This window comes from Dromaius novaehollandiae, chromosome 2 (genome assembly GCF_036370855.1).
Source record: "Dromaius novaehollandiae isolate bDroNov1 chromosome 2, bDroNov1.hap1, whole genome shotgun sequence".
Taxonomy (NCBI): Eukaryota; Metazoa; Chordata; class Aves; order Casuariiformes; family Dromaiidae; genus Dromaius; species Dromaius novaehollandiae.
Window position 1 is genome coordinate 18096740 of NC_088099.1, and position 14620 is coordinate 18111359.

Consider the following 14620-nt stretch of genomic DNA (forward strand, 5'->3'; position numbering starts at 1 on the left):
CCTGACATCTGAGCAGAGAGGTGATAAAAGAGTAAGACCTGACTTCTCACTTTAGCATGACAAGAACAAGGGACAAAAGTATTTGTGAGTTGTGGGACCCAAGCAGCTGTGAGTCAGTAAAGGCTTGTTTAAATTGTAGCGGTGTTTGTTGGTGTGCTCTAAGCTGGCAAGGGAGGCAGCAAAGGGAGAGAGCGGATGCGCCCCTCCTCTGACTCTAGGAGAGGATTGGTAATCACAGCAGGGACAACCTGTAATTCTGATAACTGGAATTTAGAAAATTGTGAAGGGGATTAAAGGGTAAATCAAGCTCCAACAAGCTGTGGCAGATGCACAACAGGCTGGAGGCACAGAAGGCCCCGGCTGCCAGGTAGGACAGTATCTGATGACCCAAACTCACAGTCTCAGGTGGGTCTAAACAGGGAGGGTCAAGGTGGTCATATCCTCAGCTTTCTGCCAACTCTCTGTGAGAAATTCCCATCCTTGCAGTGGGGACTGCAGAAGGGATCATCCATCCCTGCAGTCCACTGAAGCACCTGAGGGGCAGGTGTGGGCACCATCCTGCCACCCTCCAAAGGAGGGGATGATCTCAGGTAAAGGGGAAGGACACTCAATTCTTGCCAGTAACATCTCAAGATGTGACAAGGCTTCATCTGTAGAAGCAAAGAGAGATTAGACAGAGGAAAGTAGGGGTGGAGGGAAGCACAGTGTTGGCAGAAAGTGATACCAAGTGGAACAGAAACACAAATTCCTCACAGTCTGCTGGGAGGCAGTGAGGGGCCAGGACTGAGGAGTGCAGAGAGCTGATAGTCCTGAGGGGGGAAGAAGTTTTCCCCCTGTGTTTTCATAACCACTAAAGGAAAGAGTAAAAGAGACATTAGAGTTGCACAGGACACAGGTCTAAAAACTAAAAAAGTTACAGAGGAAAAGGTAGTCCTGATTATTCTCAGAGCATAATGCTCGTATAGCAGGCAGGACACTAAACCGAGGCCCTCCCCACATAAAAAAGCTTGTGGGCCAGTTGTAAAACATGGAATTTAAATGCCCTTGGGGTGGAGAGTGGGGCCGGGCTGCCCAGCACCCCATACCAAGTGCGATGCAGCCGCCACTGCCAAGCCTTGCCCACAACCACAGCCTCCAACGGTGACTTCTCACCTCCGCGCTGCAAAGCATGGCCAGTGCTTGCCTCTGCCAGAGAGCGCCAGGGAAGACATCATGAAACACGGTGTGAGTAGAGGTGACAGCACTATGAAGACTCCCAGCAATGAGCTGCTCTGTATCAGCAGTGCTGAGCAGAGCTGCCACAGCCCTGCCCCCAGGACGCTGACCCCTGCCTTCCCTACCCTCTGCACTTCCACGGGACTTAGAGTACGCTGCTTTTCCACTTGTGGTGTTCACTACTGCCACGCATTTTGGGAGCGCCTAGTTTTCCTTTGCTTATTATTTCTGCTTGTTGTTTGTAGATACAGTGAAGTTACAACACCGTGGTAACGAGAGGGGCTTGGTTGCAGGCTGCAAGCCAAAGTGAGCTGAGCTGTGAGGATGGAGCTCCTACCTACCAAGTGCAATGACAAAGCTGAAGTATGGACTTCAGCAAAGCTATATAAATCGCTTTCACCATACACTCAATCTGTGCGTGATATTAAGTTAAGTCTATACCCCTTTAGCTCTGCTTGGAGACCCTGGCAGGAAGACTGATACGATACAGAAGGTCCTTCCCCCTCTCACTCACAGATTTTAGACTCATCTTGTTCTAACAACAGAAATAACAAAAGGCCTGATATTAGAAGCCCAATTAAGTGAAACACTGCTGCTGAACACTTAGTGGCCAGCTATTAGCGTGGCAAAAATCAGGCACAACAATCTGCATTAATTGGCATCCCTGTTGTTAGCCCTGGATGCTCACATTTCTAAATAAATGTAAAGAATATTTATCTGGATTGCATTCCCATAAATAAAACTGGGCTCAAGCTACAAGCCACAAGAAAGAGGACGCTGGTGTTGGAGCCCTCTCGTGCCCTGCAGCCGTGCTGCCCCTTTTGGAGCACGGGAGTCGGAAGGGAAAGACAGGCATCAGTTCTGCCTCCTGTGTGACAACCAGCCAGAACTGTTTTATTTGACCTAATCCATTTGCCCTTCCTGAGACCCTCAGGTTAAAACAACATCAGCTGATCCATGATGCAAATGCCAATTGAAATATTTCTATCTCCAGTAGCATGAGGCATCACTTGATTTGGCCCGCAGAGGCCTCACACAGGATTAGTCAGCCTCTCCAGCCTGCAGCTCTGCGCGCACCCCTTTCCACACAGGGCATGGCAGGGAGGCACCCCAAGTCGTCTTGCTTGAACTAGATTACTTTTTTGTATCACGAGAGAGGTATTAAAGCAAAAGGAGAGCACCATAGGACAGTGAAGGAGTCACTGAAATAGGGCAGAAGGAGAGGAGAAGGTTAGTCATGAAGATGTCGGAGCCTGCTGGAAGACGTATCCGCTGCGGCCGTAAGACTGTGCTTTCTGCTGGGTGAGCCTTCCTCTGAGGCACCGCGCTGTTGATTCTCTTTTCTCCGCTCCCTAGGAGTTAGCATAGCACTCTATATTTGAGCACTTACATTCAGTAATTTACTATCAAACAATTGCTTCTCACCTGGCTTACTACTGGACAAATATTCTATGTCGCTACCCTCATGCCTTTTTCTTTTTTTTTCTTCTTCATTTTCTGCCACCAGAGAAATATGTTGAGAAGATCTGTATGATAAAATTTCTGGAGGCTTTCTGTAGCTAACTGGTGCAACACAGATGGCCGGGAGACTCTCCTTTCAGCACGGACACACTTGGCCACAGCAGGGCTCTAGGACTGCCCACAGCTCTTGGACTCCTTTTCTTTCAGTGCCAGCTTTCTGTTTCAGGTAAGGTTGGGGTTATTCTCCCCTGCCGTTAGGAGACAGATTGGGGAAAACGATTAAAAGGTTGCTGCCCTGACAAATGGCAAGCAGCTGAGAATACAAGCAGATCTTTGCACTGTGAATGTCACTCGTGGTAGGAAAGCTTTCCTCAAGGATGAAAGAGTGCAGTGGTCCCTAGAAGCAGTCACACCAAACTCGCCTCATCTCATCTGGTCGCTTTTGTTACAAGATCAACATTGCCTTCTTCCTCTCTCATGAGCTCCAACGTGGATGTTGTGAAGACATTGCCCAGTACTTACTACCAAGCAGCTGCAGAGAAAAGAGAACAGTTGAGACTAAAAATTGGCCTTAGATATTATTAGGGCTCCCCCTTCTTGCTGAGTTAAAGCCCACGCAGCCAACCCTGGCTGCTCTGAATCCCAAACGCTATATAATGCTGTCCGTCTTGCTGGCCTTGCTCTGAACTGTTTTCCATCACAGAACACATTGCAGTGACTGAACTATGCAAACCCCTTCCCTGAGCTGGCTGGTTCCCCATGTAAATCTCCACTCTTCACACATAATCAGCATCAAAGGATCTCAAGAAGATCGCCTCTACTGACTTACTTTTCAAGCCTCTCCTCAAAACCCTGAACTCACCTTCACTTCTCCTCTTGCTCACACTGTTTTTCCTCGTATTTATATCTGCAGCTAGGAAGCAGCAAAGAGAAGATGTACCAAGCCATTGAACAAGGAGGAGCAGAGTGAAAACAGGCCAAAATGGAGAGAAGCCCAACCAGCTTACAGGGAGGAAGCACAAGAAATGAGCCATAAGGATGAAAAGCAGTGAGTGGATCTGAATGCAAACCCCACAGTGAGAAAAGCTGGCCCCAGTACCATGCTGAAGGAACAAGATGCGACTTGCCAGGAAAAAAAGAGGATGTAGTAATGAAGGCTAAGGATATGCTAACTGACAGACACTGGCATCACCCAACATCCACATGTGAGAAATTCTGTCCTTGCTATCCGGCTTTGCAATTTGACAAGCTGACAAGCACAGCTGGGTCTGCAGAGGCACTAGGAGGAACCAGAAATGAGGGGTAGTTGCAGGGAAAGGCACAAAGAAGCCAAGATGCATCTGAAGTCTGAGAAGCAGATTGTCAGCTGGCACAAAAAGGGCATAAGCTTTGCTGTGTAGCACCCTCAGCACATCATACTTCACAGGGACGGTGCTGTTGGTGTCCCTCTGTCTGTGGAAAAGGACCCTCTCCATCATTTTTGGCAATTTTATAATAACACTCTTACTTTCATTCTGAAAACCTGATATCTTGCTCTAGAAATGGGTCATTATTTCCGTCATGCCAAGCTCAGGATTTTTCCCTGTACAGAGAAAATGAGTTTCCCTGTTGCCTACTCCATTCCTTACCATTCTGTAGGAACCTCTGGAAATATTTTACCATGGCTGATTGAATTTTTTCCTTTCTGATTTCAATGACATAATTAAGAAAGCACAAATGACGTGGCTTTTTCAGAAAGTATGCTCCTTCTCTGTTTGCTGGCACATCTGGAACAGTCCTCCACACTGCACTTGTGTCAGAGATTTACTTCATTTGTGTTGAAAGAAGGGGTTGTCAGAAATCTGGAAATGGAAACTATGCCAAGGTCCTACCTTAATCCTTAAAACTACACAGCTGCTTCAGACTCCCTCAGCACAGATTGCTTAAAAATGCTGTGGTACGTAATGACTTGCCATCAACAACGAGCAGGGACTGGCAGATGGTATGCCAGGAGATATCCTTTCTTTATAGAGCATGTTTCTTCCAGAAGATCCCCAAAGCGCAGTACAGAAACCAGTCAAAGTGATTAATTCTCTTGATCTTTGATTAGAACACCTACGCCTTCTCAGCTGTGGTGTGGGTGACAATCCTGAATAGAAATACGCATGCCAACTCTGAAGCAAGTGAAATACATGGTAATTGATTCTCTATAAATTATGAAACATGTAATTCTGTCGCCAGCCCTCATGGCTTTTATCACAATATTAAACTTCATTGGACCATTACCAAGAACAATCCTACAGCTGATTCAGAAAGCACAATAACTCATTCACAAGCTTCTCATTTCTTCCAAACTTAACAATTAAGACTGGGATTCTTCAAAGGAATTTAATAGTGCTAAGTTCCCATTTGCCACAGAAACACCCCTACGTATTACCAAAGAGTGATAGTTACACCAGGCCTGAACATGGCAGACATGGGAAACAGGATAAATAGACGGTACAAGCCATGTAGCACCTACAACCAGGGCCGCTCAGTGTATTTGCACACCCAGCAGTAACACTCATAAAAGAATCCCGATTAGAAAAATCACACTTACTTCAACAGATTGTTTTCTCTCAGCAGAAAACAGTATCCTGAGGATAGAGTGTTATACTATAGAAACTGTAGGAGTCCAATAGACCTCAACACACAGGAACTTCTCTTCTCCTGGCTTTCTCTTGAACAATGTCTTCATGAGAGAAGTGTTAGGAAATATTAGACTTAACCCTATGGAAGTCATCTGATACCATCACGTTTGACCCCTTCAGTGTAAGAGGAAGGGAACAGGAATGAACCATATTTCACAAGCAGGCTTCAGAAAGCATTCAACTATATGAAGTGCTGCCCCCATACTGGATTCCAGCTCAAGTACATAAAATAACGTGTGAGACTTGTTCAGCATCCAAAATTGAAGCCATCAAGTTCTACAGATGTTGTAAGTTCATTTTTAATCATTTGGAAATGACAAGGAAAGAGCTGCAGGCAGCAATAAAGTATCACTACATCCATTATCACTTCAGAACCAGGAAAAAACAAAAGTATTAGGTTGATACCATAAAAATATCATAAAGGAACAGGGCTAGGAAGGCCCTTAAAAGATGATCAGGTTTATTCTCCTTGCCCAGGGCAGGATTAGCTCTCCCTACAGCAGATGCTTGTCCCACACGTTCTTTACAGGCACCCAGTCACCAGGATTGCAGAGTTTTCCAGTACAGCTCTTCCCACTTCTTTACTTACTGTACCTTATTATTAACTACAACCAAAGTCTTCCTTGATGTGGTCTAAGCCTCCTACTCCTTGTACTACCTGCCACAGACACAGAACACATTATTCCTTTCTTCTTGCAACAGCTTTTTATACATGTGAAGGTTTGTGTTTGTATGTTCCTCTCTTTCCTCCTAGGCTTTCTTAGGCTAAGCGACCCCTGTTCTTTCAGTCCTCCATGGTAGGTCATGTTCTGTAGATCTTTGTCACTGTTCTCTGCCAGACTCTTTGCAAACTGAAGTCTACAAATATGGACATCATGTGATACCTCAGGCCTTCTAGTACTAAGTGGAGCAAGGAAATCTCCTTGCTTGATTCTGTGTATCTTTCAGACTAGAACTTGGTTTATACATCTGAGCTTGCTGCTTTTTTTTTGCAACAGCAGCACCCTGGGAGACACCCTGAAAGGTTGTCCTTGTCATAGCAGCTAATTTGCCTTTTGCCAAGGTAGAGGCTTCTCTAGAGGGTGTTTCAGAATAGTTGTCTAGCTAAGGCAGTCCATATTGCTTTTTAAGACACTCCAATAGCTAGAGGGGGTGTTTAAGACGACTGGTATTAATAGGCAACATCTGTGCTTGATGATTACCCCACCAGTGACCGCATTCAGCTTGTGATCCACAAGCTAAACTCACAGACAACCCACAACGACCTTTCTGCACAGTTGTGCCCCCAGCAGTTGCTCCCCAGCCGTTGCTCCCCAGCCGTGTTTCTAGAGTGGGCTATCCTTACTAAATGTGCAAATTTGCACTTTTCGCCAATGAGTTTCATCCCATGGTTTTTTTTCAGAAACCTTCTTCTCATTTTGTGTATGTTTCTTTCTTGTCAAAGAAGAGATCACACCTTAGCCAGCATCTCCTCTCATTGCTTTTCCTGTTGTTCATCAGTACTGAAACCACTTGCACTGGTGCTCTTAGCATTTTGTCTTTTGTCTTTTTTTCTTTTTTCTTTCTTTTTTTTTTTTTTTTTTTTTAAGGATTGCTAGTTCTGCTTTTCTCCTTTTTCCTTTAAGCTTCCTCCCTAAAATTACCTACCAATTCTTAGGTTACTGAAGTCTTTCAAGTTTAGTTTGCTCTTTTCTCACTTTGTATTCCTGAGCAGTACAAACACTATCTTTTATCTTCACATTCTCAACTTGTTTTGTTCTACTGGTTAGAATCAAATCTAGAAGAATTTTTTCTTTAACTACTTTTTCCACCTTCTTTATACATATAAAAAACTCATTTTCCATCTCATTCATATATGTATGTATAAAACTAATTATGGCAACAAGCTCTGGAATTTCTTGCCTTTCTGCATCCCACTCTTCCTTTTGAAGCAGACACACAGATGATTATAGCCCTCCACGAGCACCATGCTCTGTGCACTGGAAGGTGTTGCTAGTTGCTGTTCAGACAGCCTGGTCCACCTGATTTTCATGCAGTAGCACATACTATCACAGCACTCCTTCTGCCTACTTTTGTCATTACCAACAGAGCTAGCAAAGCTTTGTGAAGGCAGTGGAGGTTTTTCTAACCCACTCTTTGTTTCTTCTTTGGTGTAATATCTGGGAATCACACAGAACTTCAGATGTATGGCTTTTCCTTCTGCACCAGAGATGTTGAATCCTCACTTCATGCTCAGGCAGTGATCAAATCATTCTTCCCTGCTACGGAATAGGTATCACCACCAAAACTGTGACTGCTTTATCTTTGCAGAGCAGCCATTTCTTCTTTCTTTAGTGATGGTGCTGCAAGCCTCTAGCTTTCTAGCTTCAGTGCTTGGAGTCCCCAGAATTCATCCTGTCATCCATCCCTGTGACAATGGACCTGTCTCCAGCTGATCCTTCCTCACACAGCTTTTGCAGCCCACTTCTAAAGAATTTCCCTTCCACACCAGATGATGCTGTTCTCCTTACCCTCTCTGGCAGCAAAATGTAGAGCTCAGTGCCTGGAAATCCTGCTGTGGATCCAGGCTGAAGCATGCACGTTTGTGGTGACCACGCAGTCCTGTCCCTCATGGCGGGAGGTCAGGGAAGGTCTCAGCAGTAAAACTGCTCTAGCAGCACCAGGTTTCGTCATTCTTGCTTTACATATTGTGATCTGGTCACCTCCCCAGTAATTAACCTTGTGAAACTCCCTCTTTTTTGCCCCCTAGTTGCCCCCAGCTGCTGAGGCCGAAGGTTCAGACACCCTCACCCAGCCTGGCTGCATCCTGCTCTCTAACTAGGCTGTAAAGAGAGGGCAGATAGACACGCTACCTCTAATTAAACTGGTATAGCTGGAGCAGCCGCAGCAGATGCCTCTGCCCACAGGGATTACGAGGTGGTGCTAGGATTCTTTACAAACTGAGCACAACCCGATCAGTTTTCTCACGATTTGGAGAGACTATGACAGAGAGAATCCTAAAGCAGGTGAAGAGGAAGAATCCTAAAGCAGGTGAAGAGGAAGAATCCTAAAGCAGGTGAAGAGGAAGAGCATTAGAGCGGTGACAAAACCTTTCCGCTGTTCCTGAACAAGGGCAGAGCTTCTGGTTGTCAGTGTGAAATGTGCTGGAGGATCTCCAGAGGGGCTGATGGATTTCAGCATGGGATGCCATGCCACAGGTTGTGATCCTTGGCATCCCTGTCTACTAATGTCTGCGATAGCAGCAGGATGAGGCCATGCTTGCCTCAGAGCAAGGCAAGCTGCACTATCCATAGCAATTCTGGAAAACAGCTCTTTTCACTACAAGATTATCTTGCTGAAAAAGAAAGCTGGGGTTCACTCAGTTGAGCTGTTCTTTCTTTTAAGTAGGCACTGGAGTAGGAGTAAGAGATGCCCAGCATTTTGGACTATGTGTATTAGCCATTAAAAACACTAACATTCAGAAGGAGACTAGTAAAAGGCTTCACCTGCATCAATAAGTTTATCTCATTTCAGCTATTGTTTTTATTCTGTTGAACGTATACTATGTGTCTTCAATACCTCTGAAAACATACTGAGGTTGGTTCTTTCTGTGTTAAAAATTATGAAAGAGATGGTAACAACATCCCTCCCACTTTCTCTACAGTCAGTTCTTCAGGCAGTTTATGTTTTGATCTACTTGAGGCCACCAACTTTCTCCAGTCTAAGGACTGGGTTTAATATTAAAGATATTCCTCCCCAGCCCAACGGTGGCCATGCGGCCCAAGTATAAAGCTAACCAAAACAGGGTCATGCCTAATTCAGTGTTTATCAGTGAATGCTTTAAAATATTTACCAAAGAAACAGAAATAAGTGATTCAAGTTTGTATCTCAACTCCAAGGTGCAGAACACATTTGAAAGAAGAGATTCTACATTTTTAAATACTCTCTAATCAGGATTTGCATTTCTCCCTGGTCCCAAAACCGCTGTTCAGGAACCTCTTCTGCAGGACCTGGGACCTCAGAAGCACTGACCTCTCAGCTCTGTGCTGTGGTAGAGATGAACTGCTGGGGAAAAAGTAGTGGGACAGGAAAGCAAAGGGAGTCTGCAGAGATGTCACTGATAGATAACTTAGATAAAGCTAAGTGGAGATTTGAGGTCCAGCATGCTTAGAAATAAGGAAATATCAGGAAATAAGCAAAAAAAGGAAGTCTACTTCAAAATTCATGACTCAGGCACATGCTTATGTTCTTTCCTTGGAGGAACAAATGAGAGAAAGACTTTTAGAAAAGCTCGCGTACCTAATATCCTAAGTAACCATACAGGCTCAAGCTCAAACTGAATAATCAAGCTAAGATAGCTGCTTATCACAACAACTTCCTCGTTCCTTTCCCAGCGCTTTTAGTTGCTTTTGGTATACCTTGCTTTATAACAGAATGAGGCTTTGTGGAGCGAGGGCCATTTCTTAGTATGTGAAATACCCAAAACTCCTTTGGGAGCTCAGAAGCAATTCTTTTCAATTCTCAACTAAAATTATGAGGATAATTTCCATAATTCTTCCCAAATCTAGATGAGTTTTTGCTCAGCCTGAGCAATTATCAACTGTCTGTGCAACTGAAAGCCACAGAAGACTCCTGAGACCCTTTCAGCTGCTATTGCATGACGATGTTTGAACCAAGAACAAACAGGTAACAAACTGGATCCCACCAAGGTCGCTTGTAGGAAAAGGCTTTCTAAACACTAGTTTATTGTATAGAGAAGGTATTTTGGTGGAAAGAGCAGCTTGTGTAAGAATCCGAGAAGATTTGGGAAGTCAAACATATAGGAGCCAAGCCTCAGCTCTCACATTAAAAATCGATCAATCAGTCAGACTACTTAATCATCTCATTGCAACACTGGTGGTGCTGCCAAGCTGGGCTGGTCAACAGGTTTCCCTTTCCCTCCAATGTACATTTGGACTAGCAAAACAGGCTACAACATCTCACCTCTTGTGGGAGCTGCCAGGGCCTCTTCCTTTGTGAAGATAGGTAGACATAAAACCAGACAGTGAACAGCGCAAAGAGAGCAGGCAATTACAGTACAGCACTCCCATCGTCTCGTGTGAATTTTGCGCCTCTCAGATTGCTAAGGCCTGAAAGAAAACAAGTTTATGCAGGCCTGTAAGAACATTTAGATGGAAATACAGAGGAGAGTTGATGTCAGAAAACAAAGAGCAGTACTGAACTTGAACAACAACGTCCAAGAGAACAGAGCTGTCTCAGCAAGGTCCAAGGGTACAGTCCCTCATTCTACCTAGTGTTGATATTAACCAAAAACACTTTCAAATGCACAAATTAGCCTTTCTTCAAAAAACAAGGAATCCTCACATAACTGCTCTCCTGTATGAGTTGAGGCGCTTCATGAAAATTACTGGGAGTCACTTGGCCTGCAGTTTCCATTTCTCACTAACATTGCACTTAAAAATCATCTTCAGCAAGTATGAGCAGGACCCATGGCCTCACCCTTGCAAAGCCTGAGCACTTCCACATTTTGCCACAAGAATTCAAATGTTACTCTACTGAATGCCTTTGGCAAGGGCGTTTTACCACTATTTAAGGCATTATTGTGTACATTATCAGTGCAGCATCAATTAAAGAAAAATGAAATAAATCAGGCTGATTGCAAAATGAAGCTTACAGAAGAAAAGGGAAGGAGAGGTTCTCTCTCTAAGGTGGTGTAGCTCTGAGTAGAGCTTTCATTCAAAAAAAGTTTGGAAGAAATTGGCTTTGGTGCCTGATCCTGCAAGGTCCTGAACAGCATCGCATCGCCTTGAAGCTGAGCAATAAGCTATGGCACTAATATATAGCACTTTTTGATCTAAGCACATTCCTCTGTGCCTAGATCTCCTCAACATCATGGTATTTTTTCTCTTGGTCAGCAACTACCAGGCTCACGTCACAATTTTTCAGCATGGCACCTCTCTAATGAAACAGGTTGCAGCTGTGCCCAAACATTTTCATTAGTTTAACACAGTGGGAAATCCTGGAACCAGGGGGTTAACATGTCAGAATAACCACAGCCCTTAAACTTCATGTTACAGCCAAATGCAAAAACTGCCAAGTGCTGCGTTCCAATAAAATGCAACTCACACAATCTGTAAGTGTAATAAAATAGCTGTTAACAATTCTGTAACTCTCTCTCTTTGAGCTTGTAAAAGCTTGAAGGTCAGCTGGAAGTCAAGCTGCATTTCTTTGGAAGGAGGGCAGGCCAGTCCCAAATTGACCGTTTTCTGTCCTTTTACCTGATCCTCTTGCGTTTTTGAAGGGAAAGCACTACACCTTGTGGGGTGTTTCTGTCTTACTCCCACCATAAGAAAGCAAATAGAGAAGAAGGGTGTGTTACTGGAGGGTGCCTAAAGGGAGTGGCACTAAACAATCTTGCCATTTCTAAATTGCTCAGATTTGGTTTCCACCAGCAGAAAAATATTGGGCGAATGCCGTCGTTATTCAGTGGTTTGTAAGAAATAAGCTGATGGTTTCCTTTCTTCAGGATTGATGCTGCAGACATTCAAGACCCTGCAATGAAGAGAGAGCTTTGTAAGTTCCAACAACACCTCAAGGTATAATGAAAAATTAAAATTGCACAGTAACCAAGGAGTCCTCACTGGAGTACAAGGGCTGGGCATGCAAACCCAGGCACAGTGAAACGTGCACAACTGAAACGTAAGACCACAGATCAAAGGAATAAACCCACTCTGCCCTGCAAGAAAGTGAAGAAGCAGGACAGATACAGAGAAAGGGAGCAAGAGTGGAGGAAGCAGAGAAAATCCATCACCATTCTCTCGTCATAAGACACTCCATTTCTAGTTTGGCAAACCAAGTATATTTATTTGTCATCTCCAGGGTCAAAAGCCTCCTCATTTAATCAGAGATTTGGAGGGACAGAATGTGTCAACACTTAGAATAAAAACAACCAAAATGAAAACAATGTTTTCCCCAGGAATTTTCCATTTGTGTCCCCAAACATATCAAGTTCTTGAAAGAAAAAGCATCCAGACAGACCAGACAGAGGTCCAAGCAACACCGCCAGAGCAACCCTGAGGAAGTCAACAGTCATTGCAAAAATGGTATAATCAACTCCTGTCAATTAACAGCAGCAAAAGAGAAGGATCCAGCTATATAGTTTTTAATTGTTTTAGCAAATAGTACATAATTGTTTCTATTATATTTCACAGTACAACTCTATTTCTTTCAGCTACAAAAAGAGGGAATCAATGAAAAAAAGAAGAGCACAAACCTGCAGAACAATCCAAGCACAGGCTTCAAGATCAGGCATCTGTTCCAGCATAATTCAGGAGTATCCAAAGTCCTGCTCCTTCCTAACAGGCTTTTGCTTGCCATTATTTTACGGTAGCTGAGGCCAGGGTCTCCAGGGGGCAGATTTGGAGAAGGACACTGAGCAGGAAATGTGAGACTGGATTCGCAGAACACCAGTGGCAGGCACAAGTCTCTGCTGCAAACCCATCTACAAAGAGAAAATTCCGAAATAATAGATACACCTGCAATAGTCAAAGTACTGACAATATATTTTTTTTAAAAAAAAAAAAGAAGCCCCCTTTAGAAGTCCACATTACCCAAAAGATTTTTTTTGCAAAAAGGGTACAGTGGCAGCTCAGATAACAACAGTAAGAAGCACAAAATTCATGAAATGCGTTCAGCCTTTTACCTTTCCTTAGCATCCAGACTGAAGTCTTAAAGTTTAGTTGGGAAACGGGCTGGGTTCCCTGGGATTTTGGTTATGGGAGACCAGCCGTAGCACTGAAGAAACTATGGCACTTTTCTGAAGGGAGTTGGCGGCATTCGTGTCTGGCTCAAGCAATTGGCCACAAAATGGTCCTCTGCATGATCTCTTCTGAGAAATGCCAGGGAAATATGATTTACGGTTTGGTGGTGAAGAAAAGGGGAAACAGCACAGTCGCACAGAAAACCCGCTGCAGAGAGAATGACATCGTTAGAGCCAGCACAGCTCGTTCTTCCGCCCCTTTGGAGAACAAGGGGCGGAAGGGATAAAACCTGGCCCTGAGTAGACCCCATCCACCTACAAGGCCACAGGAGCACTGTGCACACTCCCTCGGCCACAGCTGCACCCCTCCGCACAGTGTCCTGCTTGGACAGCGTGGCAGGAGCAGCTCCCAGTCATGCACAGGGGTTGTGGAGCCTCATCCCTCTCCTAGCCCCAGGGGAAGGCTGTCGAAGCCCGTCTGCTGCTGGAGCCACAGGACGTCCCGAGCCGCCGCGTGGTGCGAGCCTGCGCGGCTGCTAGAGCAGCAGGGCCTGGCCAGACGGTCTCACTGCAACAGGAGCACAGGTGAGGAGATGCCTCAGACATGTACCTGAAATACACAGGCATATACACTTATACAGCCAAAATAACCTGAGCTATTTCTCCAGCACGGGTCAAGCAGCTGCCGCCCCAAAAGAGCAGTGGCATTTCTCTGCAAAGGCTCTGATACTTCTCTTCAGTAAGGCTTTTTTCTGCACCTGCAGCATTGTGTTTCTGGGTCTTGTGGAAGAGAAGAGAAGGGAGGATGGAGAATGCAGCAAGGCAGGGAGGGACCCAGAGCTCAAGAAATTAGCCATGGCATAGGGAAGTCCAACCACTGCACGTCAGCCGACGCCATGGCTCAGGGCCATCACAGGAGCTGTGAGCGTTAGGAGAGCCAAGGGAGGAAGGAAAAAGGGAGGGGGAAGGAGAGAGGGCACTGCTCTTCAATCTAGGCACCCACCTGGGCCTGTTTACTGCTCCCTAAGCACCTGCACAGAGCAGAGCTGGCAGTAGGGAGCGGATGCGCTTGCAACCAAGGACTCAGCTGGCAGCCAAACACCCCGAGGAAGCGCTGCCACTGCCTGGAGCGTGAGCTTCCTCACCCAAAATCGTCAGTGGTGCCTGGCATTGCTCTAGCCGTTCAGGCTATTGTTCAAAGCATCACTCTGTTTCTTTCCACAACACAAAGGAGAGGTGAGCGAGAAGACTGCTGCTGCTGGGCGGAGAAGAGGTCCAGGGAAGAGGAAGAGAGGTAGGGTGAGATGGGATGGAGGAGAGAAAGAGTAAGGCACGGCAGCCGCCTGCCCTTTGCGGCGGAGCTCTCCTGGGCCGGCTGCAGAAAGCTTCACCAAATCCCTAACAAACCACTGACATCTAGCGGTCCTCACTGCCGCTCTCTGCTGCCGCTGCTCTCTGCTTGCACCGCTGCTGCACAGGCCCAGGAGGAGCAGCCCAGAGCTGGGCACTTCAGAGGCTCTCCGCCCCCACCTGCTGC

General features: G+C 45.4%; 1 long non-coding RNA gene across 1 annotated transcript; it reads right to left on the reverse strand.

The window, feature by feature from the left end:
• Positions 1-1801: 1801 nt before the first annotated feature.
• LOC135327437 (uncharacterized) lies at positions 1802-13607 on the reverse strand. Its single transcript, XR_010387568.1, has 5 exons — positions 13403-13607; positions 13027-13291; positions 12598-12825; positions 10308-11876; positions 1802-3208 (listed from the first exon to the last, which is right to left on the reverse strand). It is a non-coding gene; the product is annotated as an uncharacterized LOC135327437 (long non-coding RNA).
• Between the last annotated feature and the right edge of the window lie 1013 nt (positions 13608-14620).